The sequence below is a fragment of the Ambystoma mexicanum genome, chromosome 11 (genome assembly GCF_040938575.1).
Source record: "Ambystoma mexicanum isolate Mex_15411 chromosome 11, UKY_AmexF1_1, whole genome shotgun sequence".
In the NCBI taxonomy this organism is placed as follows: Eukaryota; Metazoa; Chordata; class Amphibia; order Caudata; family Ambystomatidae; genus Ambystoma; species Ambystoma mexicanum.
In genome coordinates, this window is record NC_090934.1 from 1,453,313,955 (window position 1) to 1,453,326,468 (window position 12,514).

Below are 12,514 nucleotides of genomic sequence, written 5' to 3' on the forward strand. Positions count from 1 at the left end.
ATATGTGCGTCCGCCGGAACGTGTCCCTGCCCCCTGACATTGAACTGCTACCACCTGGTGATGATGAAGGGGAGGAAGAAGATGTGGCTGGACATCATTGCGGGGCCGATGCACAGTAGGGACGTGATGTGCATCAGTCAGTGATTGCACAATATTTGTGACACACATGGAAGCAGAGGGTGACATGATGGTTGGACAGAGGGCACTGGGTGTGGGGGTACAACTACACCATGCACTGTAACTGAATAATTGACACATGCGCAATGATGAATGTTCACTCAGGTCTTGTTTTTCACACAACTGGTGTATTAAATGTAACAAAGTAAATGTAAGTGACAAAACCCTTAACCACCCTCACCCCTCTCCCCCCACAACTCTCCCACACACCCTCACTCCCTCCCCTTCCCCCCACAACTCCCCCACACACCCTCCCCCCTCCCCCAACAACTCCCCCACACATCCTCACCCCCCTCGCCCTCCCCTCACAACTCCCCCACACACCCTCACCCCCCTCGACCTCCCCCCACAACTACCGCACACACCCTCACCCCCCTCCCGCTCCCCCCACAACTCCTCCACACACCCTCACCCCCCTCCCCACAAGTCCCATTGAGTCCCCGAAGCCTACATGAGGCTGCTATGACAATTACTCGGCACTCCCTGGCCCAAGGGGCGGCATGTCTTGTCGACACTGTGTACGGGCCGACCTGCGTAGCAGGCTTGTTTGCATGGAACTGCAGGATGACGGTGTGACCGCCTGCTGTGGTACTGTGGCGGGATGCCCTGCCTCCATGGAATCTGCGATGCGTCCTAACACCTGGCAGAGGGCCGAGACCTCCTCGTAGAGGCAGATGGTATTGTCCGAGAAAGATCTCACCATGGAGGCAGTGTTGTCCGAGATGGACCGGCCTAGTGCGGCTAAGTGCGTATGCCACTCCTCTCTGGCCTGCCTGCTGTCCTGGACGAACTCACGTACAAGGACAGTTAGCAGGTCAGCCCGCTGCGGCTCTGCGGGTGTACCTGTGGAGGTATTGCCCCCCTGGCTGTCATGACCAGCCTACTCAGCCTCACTAGCCCTTAAAACTGGACTGAATTGTCCCTCTGAGTGCTCATGACCGGACTGCTATGGGGTGGTGGCGTTCCCCGTATCGAACAACGATACTTGGGGGGATGGCATTTGAGTTGGGGTATGGACCACATCGGAAAGATCATCCTCAATGGGGACCCAGATGTCCTCCTGTGTGTCATCCACAGTCAGGGGTGCCAAGGCTGCCACCTCACCAGCCAAACTCGACTCCTTCGAATGTGGTGCCTCGCATGTGTCATTAGGCTGACCAGTGGGTGGAGGTGGTGGTGGTGCTTTGCCCTCCACGGGCCTTGGTGGCACAGGTGCAATGGGTACCTAGGGTGGCTTGGATGCTTGTACACGGCACCCCCTGGGTTGACCCCTCGAGGTTGACGGCGGGTTGCTGTCATCCTGGGACCTCTTCCTGGGTGTGGCCTGTGCAGGGGTGGTGTCCTGCCCATCGCTGTCATGGTCTGTGCCTGTGGGGGTGGAAGAGAGGGACGGCATGAGTGATGTTTTGATAGGCATCATACATACATTGGGACATTTACTCATCCACACATTGGGGGTAATATGCATTTGTGTTTGGAAGAGCACGTAATTTGATACATGGGTGGTTAATGCAGGCATATGTCGGCGTCACTCATGTTGGCCAGGAACAGTGCTGTCTGACATGCATACTATTTTGGACATGCACTCTGTGTGACTCGTGGAATTTCCAACTTTGTGTGGTATGTATCATGTACGATATTGCCTTGCACCAGGCATCTGCATGTGTCTGTGATGCATCAGCCTACTTTGCGGGGAGTGTGTGTATGTGTGGGCGACCATGGCGTGACTCTTAAAACTGACATTGGGGTTGACTTTCATCGGATTTGGCATATCATTGTTTACTTTGGACACTCACCTCCATCGCCCGATGTTGTGGCCCCACACTCCATCTCGCCTACACCTTCGATGGATTCCATCCCGATCATGCTTGCGCATATGTCCTCCCATGGGATGAGCTTTATCGGGGAACTGGGACCTCCTCCTGTTCCCATGGCCTGGCTGCGACTGACAGAGAGGATGTTGCGCACTCTTAGTCGCAGGTCGTCCCATCGCTTGCAACAGTCTTTCACTGTGTGTGGTGTTCCCCACAGCACTAACCTTCTGGGCAACAAGTGCCCAGATCTCTTTCTTCCTTAGCACTGCCTCTCTCTTCATGTTGCTAGAGAAGACAGTGGCAGCATGCTCCTACAGAGTGTCCACAAGCATCTGGAGCTCATACTCGTTGAAACGTTCTTTTCTCAGGCGGGCATCTCCCTTCTTCAGGGCCTTAGGCATTGTGGTCTTGGAGGTGGATGTTTTTTAAACAATCAGCAGTGTCCCAGGGGTCCTGTGTGGTGAGGATGACAATGGATTGTGTTTTTAAAGCTGGCCACCGTGCTCCTTCCCGTTCCTGTACGATGACGCTACTTCCGGTTCCGCTTATTAGCAGTGACCGTAAATAGCGGTGACCGCTAATTACGGTCACCGATATTTATGGTCACCGCTAATGACGCATTGAACAATGTCGGTAGTGTTATCTGTGCTATGCTTGATGCCGGTAAGGGCTTTTTGGGAGCCTTTTACGGCATGGTGCTGGATACCTTACCGGCATGGCGTAAAGCTCGTGCCCGCGAAGTCGTAATAGTCCTCTATTAGCAGACTGGTGCCAACCATGCTGGTAAGCGACGTTATTTATCTCCAAACTCGGAATGACCCGCATTGACTTCAAGATCAACAACCAGGATCCCACAATGGACACCTACTTGATTGGGTCGTCACAAACAACCTTGAAACACGTGACTTATAGACTGAACCGTGTATATGGTCAGACCATCACAGTATAACCTTCCACATTTCCTTGCCACTTTCAAAATCTTAAACTCCCAATTATCCCACTACAGTGACACATCGAAACTACAAAAACATTGACAGGAACCAATGTATGCAATGCCTTGAAAATGTCGAAAGTAATCAATGTGAGAAGGACTCATGTGAATCCCTACTCACAAACTTACCAAGCCATCTCGGAAAACTAACCAACCAAGTACCACCCCTTCAAACCAGGCCAACCAGACCAATAACAAAACAACAACAATGGTTCTCAAAAGAACTTGTAGAACAAAAAAGGGATAAGCGAAATAGAGAAAAAATATGGCGAACAAATCCCTCATTTGCCAATAAAGCCTCATGGAAGGACAGTGAAAAAAAATATAAACACATGATACTAGAGGCAAAGAAAAACTTCTATAACGAAAAGCTCTCCACAGCAGCCAATTCCAGCAGTAAACTATTCCACATTTTGAAATCAGTTGAAAAACCTAAAGCCATCATCCCACCATTCTCACCTACACAAGAAGAATGCAATGCAGCGCAGACCGCCTTTTTTAATAAAATCACTAAAGCCAGGGACTCAATCACAAATGCCCTGACCAACAAAATAACGACAGTCACTATGCCAGTTGAGACACCACCTCAACACACTGAAACTTACAAATTCACAGAAATCACCATCAGTGACATGACCAAGGTGCTCGTCTACATGAAACCCACCCCCTGTGCGGAGAACATTCTCCCGCCTAAATTAATACTGGACAACACTGACATCTTTGCTCCTATTTTAACGAAAATCATTAACGCAGCATTTAGAGATCAGAAAGTACCTGACTCCATCAAAAGGGTCACAGTGACGCCATTGGTTAAGAAACCCAACCTCGACCAAAGAGATCCCAACAATTTGAGACCTATTACTACCTGCAACTTTGTCCTAAAGATCATGGACAGGATTGCTACCAGGCAACTTCAGGCACATGTGGAAGCATCGAGCTCCCTTCACCCTCAACAGTCGGGTTTCCGCCCTGCCCATAGCGCAGAGACAGCCATGCTCGACTTGCAGCCCAAAATGTTCAGCATCCTAGACAGGGGAAAGACAGGCCTCCTCATCCTCCTTGACCTAAGCGCAGCATTTGACCTACTCGACCATAATTTACTCCAGACTGCACTAAAGAAAACCGCCAATTGATCAGATGAAGCCATCGGCTGGATAATGTCCTTCCTCAAAAACAGGATATCCAGGGTACATTGGGGGGATACGTTCTCCCTGGAAAAGGAAATCCTATGTGGAGTTCCTCAAGGGGCCAGCATGTTGCCATTGCTATTTAACCTTTACTTGAGATACCTATGCCTTGTCCTCGATCATATTAACACCTTCTTCACTAACTATGCTGACGATACGCAGCTGGTGTTTCTGAGCTGAGTGGAGACCATCAGAAAGACAGTGACCAGCTCACTATGATCTATAACAACGTGGAACAATAGATGCATTGCAATTGGAGGTGTCTTAACGGAAAAAAAACAGAGCTCATGGTATTTGGCTCTTCCTCAGCCAGAGCGAAACTATCCACCTCATACAGATCATTCCAGATCAAAGACACACACACACAGGTTCTGAGTAAGGTCAAAACCCTTGGTATGATGTTGGAAGACTCCTTGGGGTCTGATGCTCAAGCACAATACATTAAAAAAAATTGTGCATACCATCTTAGATTACTAAAAGCTATCAGGCCATACCTATAAGAGGACAACAGTGCAACCATTGCAAGAGCAATTATAATGTCGCACCTTGACTACAGTAACACTTTGGCCTTGGGTTCCACTAAACAATTTTTGCATAGTTACCAAGTTGTCCAGAACAATGCGGTAAAAATGGTTAAGTACAAAACCAGATCACAGCATATCAGTGACTCCAGAAGGGAGCTACAGTGGCTGAAAATCGAAGATAGGGTACACTTCAAGACCTTAAGGCTGGTGCATATATGTATCTTTGGACAAGCCCCGGCCTACCTAAAATCCAGGATCCAATCATATGTACCCAGCAGAACATTAAGATCTTCCAACCTTGGCAAAATCATAGTGGCCCAACACAAGCTCAAATGCGGCATAGGCTGATCCTTTCCCTTACTAGCAGCCGGCCTCTGGAACAAACTCCCCAGCGACATACGATTGGAAGCCAATTACATGCGATTCCGAAAATTGGTGAAAACCCATATCTTCAAATAATAACCTCCACTAGGTCCCTTACCTAGCATCTGTGTGATTCTCTCTGTCCCATCTTCATGTCAGTTATTGTCCACTTTGTCCCTGTGTTCTTGTATCTGCGTCACCCCGATTAAATAAATAAACCCCTTTAGCTGCACAAGATCAGTTTTGCCTCTTTCCTTGACCCCAGCCCCATTTAGCCCCTTTAGCTGTCCCCAAACCCGTGTTGCCAGTTATCTTGAACCCCAGTCTAATTTAGCCCGTTTTGTTGCCCCTTAACTTTTTTAGCTGCCCAATACCCATTTTGCCCCTTTTCTTGATCCCCCAGTCGAATGTAGACCCTTTTGTTGCCTCTCATCCCCTTTAAATGCCTCTGGGCCAGTTTTGCGCCTTTCCTTGAACCCCCAGCCCCATTTACCCCTTTTGTTGCCCAAGTCCTATTTAGCTCCTATTGTTTCCACAGTCCCTGTTCTTTCCTTCTTTAGCCCCATTTCTTGCCCAGTCCATTTTAGTCCCTTTTTCTTGTCCCTTTAGCCCATTTTGTTGCCCCAGTTCCATTTAGCCACTTTTGTTGCCCCCATTCCATTTAGTCCCTTTTGTTAATCCTCACTCCTTTACCCCTTTTGTTGTCCCAGTCCCAATTAGCCCCTTTTCTTGCCCCAGTCCATTTTAGCCACAATTCTTATCTTTTTAGCCTCCTTTCTTGCCCCAGTACATTTAGCCCCTTGTGTTAATCCTCACTGCTTTACCCCTTTTCTTGCCCCGTCCCCATTTAGGGCCTTTTCTTGCCCCCAGTCCATTTAGCCCCTTTTGGTAATCCTCACTCCTTTACCCCTTGTGTTGCCCCAGTCCCATTCAGCTCTCATTGTTTCCACAGTCCCTGCTCTTGCCCTCTTTAGCCCCTTTTCTTGCCTAGTCCATTTTAGCCCCCTTTTCTTGTCTCTTTAGCACCTTTTGTTGCCCACAGTCCATTTAGCCCCTTTTGTTCATCCTCACTCCTTTACCCCTTTTGTTGCCCCAGTCCCATTTAGCCCCCTTTGTTGCCCCATTTCATTTAGCCCCTTTTGTTAATCCTCACTCCTTTCCCCCTTTTGTTGCCCCTGTCCCATGTAGCCCCTTTTCTTGCCCCAGTCCATTTAGCCCCTTTTGTTAATCCTCACTCCTTTACCCCTTTTGTTGTCCAAGTCCCCTTTAGCCCCTTTTCTTGCCCCAGTCCATTTTAGCCCCCTTTTCTTCTCCCTTTAGCCCTTGTTGCCTTCCCAACCCCTCAAGCTAATTTTCTTGCCTCACCCTCTTTTCATGCCCCCCCAACCAAGCCCCTCCCCTGCTTCACGTGGCCATTTCCCAGGCTAGGCTCGTGTTTGGCCCTAAGAGCAGGCCAGACCCCCAGGCTCAGCCCCGCCCATAAATCCCCTTGCTCCCCCATCTCTACTTCTCACTTTAAACATAATAGCAGAACTAATGTAAGTAAGGATGGAGGTGCCTTGGCAGATCTGTGCTTCATGCTACGGTGGGGGCCTGTGGGGGGAGGGGCATCTCAATAATGAGAAGTCTAGCCAGAGTATTATGGGTACCGAAGAAAGAGGCCAGCCTAGAGGTTCCTTGAGGGAGCCAAGGGGTCGGTGGGGAGCATGACAAGGCAAGGAAGATGTCACGAGTAACAACTCTGATTCAGAAGAATAAAGAGAGTACCAAGAATTATGGAAAAGTTGTATTTGTGAGCAAGTACTGCAGTAACCAATATCAGACACATAAGATTTTAAGGAAAAACAGGTATTAACTCAAGTTAGATTTGCACGTGCAGGAGCATGTAAAGCGAAAGCCAAGAATCATTTCCAGCCTGAGCCCATCCCTGCTACCAAATGTCCAAGATATACAAGCCCAACCATGGTTACAACCGAGCAAGAAAGGGTTTAGAAAATGTGGAACACACACAATGTGCAGATAGGCACATGACAGTGCTGAGATTTTCATGGACAACAAAGGAATTACAATCAAGATTCTAGACAGTATTAACTGCAGGACAAAGTTTGTTGTGTACGCTATAATTTACATATGTAACTGAATGTATATAGGCAGCACACTAAGGGAGTTAAGGATTAGGATAAGACAACATCTGGCGACTATTGGCAGTCAAGATCCAACATTTCCTTTAGCACAGCAATGGCAAACTCATCATCAATTAGACAATAAGAAAGATTTCAGATACATAGGGTTGAAAACGATTAACTTAGGCAAAAGAGGAGGTAATAGAGAAATGATGCTTAGGCAAGCGGAGGCAACACTAATTTGTATAAAGAGGTGTGGGAAACCCTCTACCAGTACGAACACGGCCCATTGACCTGTTCTTGGGTGGATGGCCCCCGGGAGAGTCTCAACCATGCTTTAGCTCACTGTGCTTTTCACAGAGGAGAAATTTCCATACACATATCAGTCTAATTTGTAGATATCGGGCAACAGAAAATGGCTTAAATAAAGCCAATGAAATGGCTTAATTTCTGTGAAAATACAATGGAAATAGGAAATAGGTTGATACAATGTAATAAAACCCACCATTTGAGAATGGCAACGATAAGGTGCTATCCATGAATTAGGCATGGATATAATAATGGTCACAGAAATATCATCTGAGAAGCATAACCAGCTGATAAGATTGTAACAAGAAAGATATAGGGTTGATGATATGAATTCATCCAGTTAGATGAAATATGAACAAAGACGAATGGAATGGAAGCAACACGGCACTAATGTGGTAATGGCACACTAGGATGTAAGCTCAATACAACTAAAGTTACAGGATATCTCAATCTTGTCTCAACCGATATGGATTTTAACACATCACAGACAGCATCAATTCATTTAGAAAACATTATTCCTCAAACTCTGTTCCCTACATCTATATGAATGTCCCTATATAGAAAATCTGGATTGCCCTTAGGTTTGAACTGTCCGAAGATGGGCGCTGGTGTGTCGCCTATCAGGTAGAGGGATAGTAGAGATCACTGGCCCTAAACTCTCTCACTACTTTCCTAAATAACTAAAAGATAGGAGCACACTTATTTTGAAGTCAACATTACTACTTTATTCTTGTTGCTTCCAATCAGTGTGGCATATCATGTATAAACACATGTGTGCAGTAAGGGGAGTAGACACAAATTCAGCCCTTTGCTGCTCATATGGTAAAACGATGTAACTTCAATCACGCTCACTCTTTATTCTGTGAGTCGCATGAGTCAGGTCATCACCCTGGCTCTTATTATTTCAACCGGTTTCAGCGGGCTTTCAAAATTCTTTTACTGCTTTCTTCAGGACTAAACAATGTGACTTAGTGTGACACAATATAGGTTAAAAAGACAGTTGCAATATTGTCTATTTTTGTTCCGAATTCCTTGACTGGAAGAGGGCATCTTCAATTTCTCCTGGGACATATAAAACACATTCTCCCAACGCTTAATGGGAGAGAGAAAAATGCACGTGTCAGGGGCCGTCACTGTATCTCTTATATTCCTACTGTCTGTATCGTTATCGCATTACTCTTACCTTTGCGGGAGTTCACAGCAGGTTTCCAAACGGTCTGATGTCTAGATCATGTAGTTGTGTTTCATGGAGATGCCAACTCCTAGAGATATATATATATATATATATAATCTAGGGTCAGTATTCTATTAGGAATCCATGTCCTGCATGTGTGGGTTATAACACTAAATGGGACCGCCCAGGACAGGATACAAATGCAACACCCAGGCTGTGGCGGTATCCATTTTCCGATTATTAAAAATAGTTGCAGACAGTTTGAAAAACTGCAAGGCTAACTCTGCGACCGGGTATCACAGGCTCCAAATAGACGTGCACTATATGGACTCTGTATACATAAAATAAAAATAAGAAACAATCACAATGTAGCTGTAACTATATGGTGATAAAGATTTGAACTCTGACATGCAAACTACTGGTTACTTTGAATTCTGGTACGCCCCTTCACATGTGGTGCATCACGTGATAAGGGCGAGGTAACCTTTTAGGATAACACATCTGTGCCACCTGCTTGCTTGCTTTCAGACTTTGAATACTTCTATACTTGAATACTTCTAGCACTCCTTGTGAACACAGCATCCATATAGTCGGTACCATTTTACTTATTAATTGACAGATTTTCAGACAGTTTGAGGTTGAGGCTCATTAGGTTTGCAGGAGAGATGGTTTTGAATCCCCTGAGGAAGGATCAAGAGCTCCGAAACTCGTTGGGCAGAAAGTCTGCACGTGAATAATATCTACTGTTAGTTATCTGTTCATTCATAAAGAACCTTCGTTGTATTTGCAACTATGAAGATACTTTTAGGATGAAGTTATGTGTTTATGTGAAGTATTTCTGCAGAATATTTATATATATTTTTTTTATTTGTATGTTATGTTATGTTATTCGGATTTATAAGGCGCCAAAGCCCGCGGGCATCCACGCGCCGAAAGACAGAAGATGGTGCAGATACTAAGACAATCCTAGCTAAACAGGATGGTCTTTAACTGTTTGCGAAAAAGAAGATGATCGTCAGTTTTACGTAACCTGGTTGGCAGGATATTCCAGGATTGGGCGCCCTGAATGTGAAACGCCCCTTGGGCCCTTTGGGTACGTGGTATTACCAACAGGGAGCCATCCTTTGATCTTAAGCATCTATTTGGTTGGTAGATATTAATCCTCTCCTTCATATATGAAGGGGCATTGGCAAAGATACATTTGTGACATGTGGTAAGCAATTTGAATTGAATACGGGCAGCCACCGGGAGCCAATGGAGTCTCCTTCTGTCCGTGCTGGTAGGTTCAGAATTTTTCATCTGAAAGATGATTCGTACCGCTGCATTTTGTATTTTCTGCAGCTGCTGAATATTTGTCCTACTGGCTCCACCTAGTAGGGCGTTACAATAGTCAACACGTGGCAGAATCACTGCTCTTACTACTTGTCTCAATACCTTAAGATGGTAGTTAGTATTGGTGGAGACGGCGGTGACATGTGCCTCACTGTCAAGACTTTCCTCCATATATGTGCCCAAGGTCTTAACTTTCTGTACAATCTTAATTTGATTGCCTTCAATAGAAAAGCACTTATATTTTTGGTTCAATTTTGATTGTGCATATTTAGAACCAACGAGCATCAACTCCGTTTTAGCAGTGTTTAAACAGAGACAGTTCGTTGACATCCATTGTTTGATGACATGGTATGCTGCAGTCAATGTTTGTTGATCTACGTCATAGTCCCCTGTTATATTTAGTACCAACTGGAAGTCATCTGCATAATTGCAGAAAAAGATCCCAAGGGCTTCCAGCTCAACACATAATGGTAGAATGTAAATGTTGAACAATAAAGGTGAAAGGCAAGCCCCTTGGGGAACACCACAGGCTTATTACAAACCTTATAGACAGACCAGAATATATTTATGATATATGCTTCGTTTACGTTTTGGTTCCAATTGGCATTCCAGCCTAACTGGCTGTTCTAAAAAACATATTTCTATATAAAAACAATGGCAAGAAAATAGTTTTTTTTCAGTAAAATTATTCTTTTGAATTGAGACTGACTTGATTTCATGAATTTTTGTTATTATTCTTTACTACTATGTGGCAGCTGCCGAAGGCAGAGCTTCTGAAGTTTTCCACTAGATTTTAGTGTTTTTCTTTTTTGGTAGTTTGACTTTTGTGTTCCTCTTGATCGGGGACGGGCCATTAGCACCTGAGGGTTGGGAAATATTTTGAATGGCTAAAACACATGAACACATTTAGAATGCAGCTGTGCATGCCATCTCCATCTTTCCAAGGATAAACAGAGCACACACAAGTCTGAAATACAGTTCAACGCCGTTTTGAAGCTAGTCGGGTCCTCTCACAGATCAGTCATGGGCTAAGGTACATAAAATGCATCTCCTTTACATATAGGTATGTTACTTTGGTCACATGTACTCTTGTTCCGTTAGACAGAGACACCCACTGTCCCCAATCATACCTCAGGCCTACACAGAACACTCATTCAGCTGCACAAGGACTCTGAACACCAACATTCTACCACCAACGGTTGTGTACTAATTTTGTACTAATTGACCTTTTCACAATTGACCTCGGGAGAATTGACCCCGAGAGAATTGACCTAATTTAGATGGTCAATTAGGACATATAGGCGGGGGATACCCCCCCGCAACCCCTCACCCAATCCAAAAAACCCTGCAACCCCCACCCAATCCCCTTATATTCATTATAATCCAAAACCAACCCAATACATATATAAAATAACTAAAAAAATATAAAGGTCAATTGTGCAGAAGGTCAATTAGCACCACTATAATTAGGTCAATTGTGCAAAAGGTCAATTGTAAAAGGTCAATTTGGGTAATACCCCACCAACACAGATGGCCATCAGCACGCAACAAACCACTCTAGTGCCTTTCTGAGGGTGGGTTACAATAACCCCTAGGGAGTCCAGGAAAATCAGACTGGAAACTATAAAGGCTTCTATTATAAGGGTGCCACGATGGGTAAACGCAATGGTATCTCGATGCTCTCACTATGGTAAGGCAGGTCTTCCCGAGGTTAGCCATCCTACGACACAGTCTCGTCGTGGATATTGCTCCTGGGCTGCTTCATGATTTGCTCACAGTCTCAAAGCTATAGCATCTAGCATGCTTCTCTGGAAAACTTAGTTCCAGGGAAATGGCACCCTGCCCACTTCTGGGTATCTCCCACTAGCAAGATCAGTCCTCAAACACCAGTTATATAGATCTTCTGCTCCACCCCACTGCTCTTCCGCGGCATTCCCTGCCCTCCCCGCTCCACTGTCTCTCCCCTACTGCAGGGGCTGGTTGGCAGCGCTACGGTGTCCTGTGGGGAGGTGCACTGTGAGCCGCTGGTGTGGCGTCGGCTCAACTCACAGCTCCTCCTCCCATTCTTCCTCGACTCAGCCGGTGTTCTTAGCATCAGGACGGCCGCATCACACCACGCACCAGCAGGACGTTCGTTGGGCTCTATATCTACTGTGTGCCTATGTTACTGTGAAAGAAGTCACATGCATGGTGACCAGGTATGTGCTTTGACTGTGGTGCTGCAGTGGGCTAGGTGGGCCTTCCCCACGGATGGAATTCAGCTGTGACTCTTGGCGTGCTGAAGTTGTTCATGCTTACCAGATATTGCTATGCTGTGTCACCTTGCATTCATACAGTGCAAACATCCCCACCATAGTAGTTTCAGAGCACCTAGGCTTGTCCCTGGAGTGAAGCGCTCGTCCCCCACCAGCGGAATCCTGACCTCAGTCTGCTGGAAGAAAGGCCTGGATCCAGGGGAGGATCAGGGGTTGGGAAAGTCCAGGTAGGGAGGGATTGAGAGAGGGATGGCCTGGGTGCATG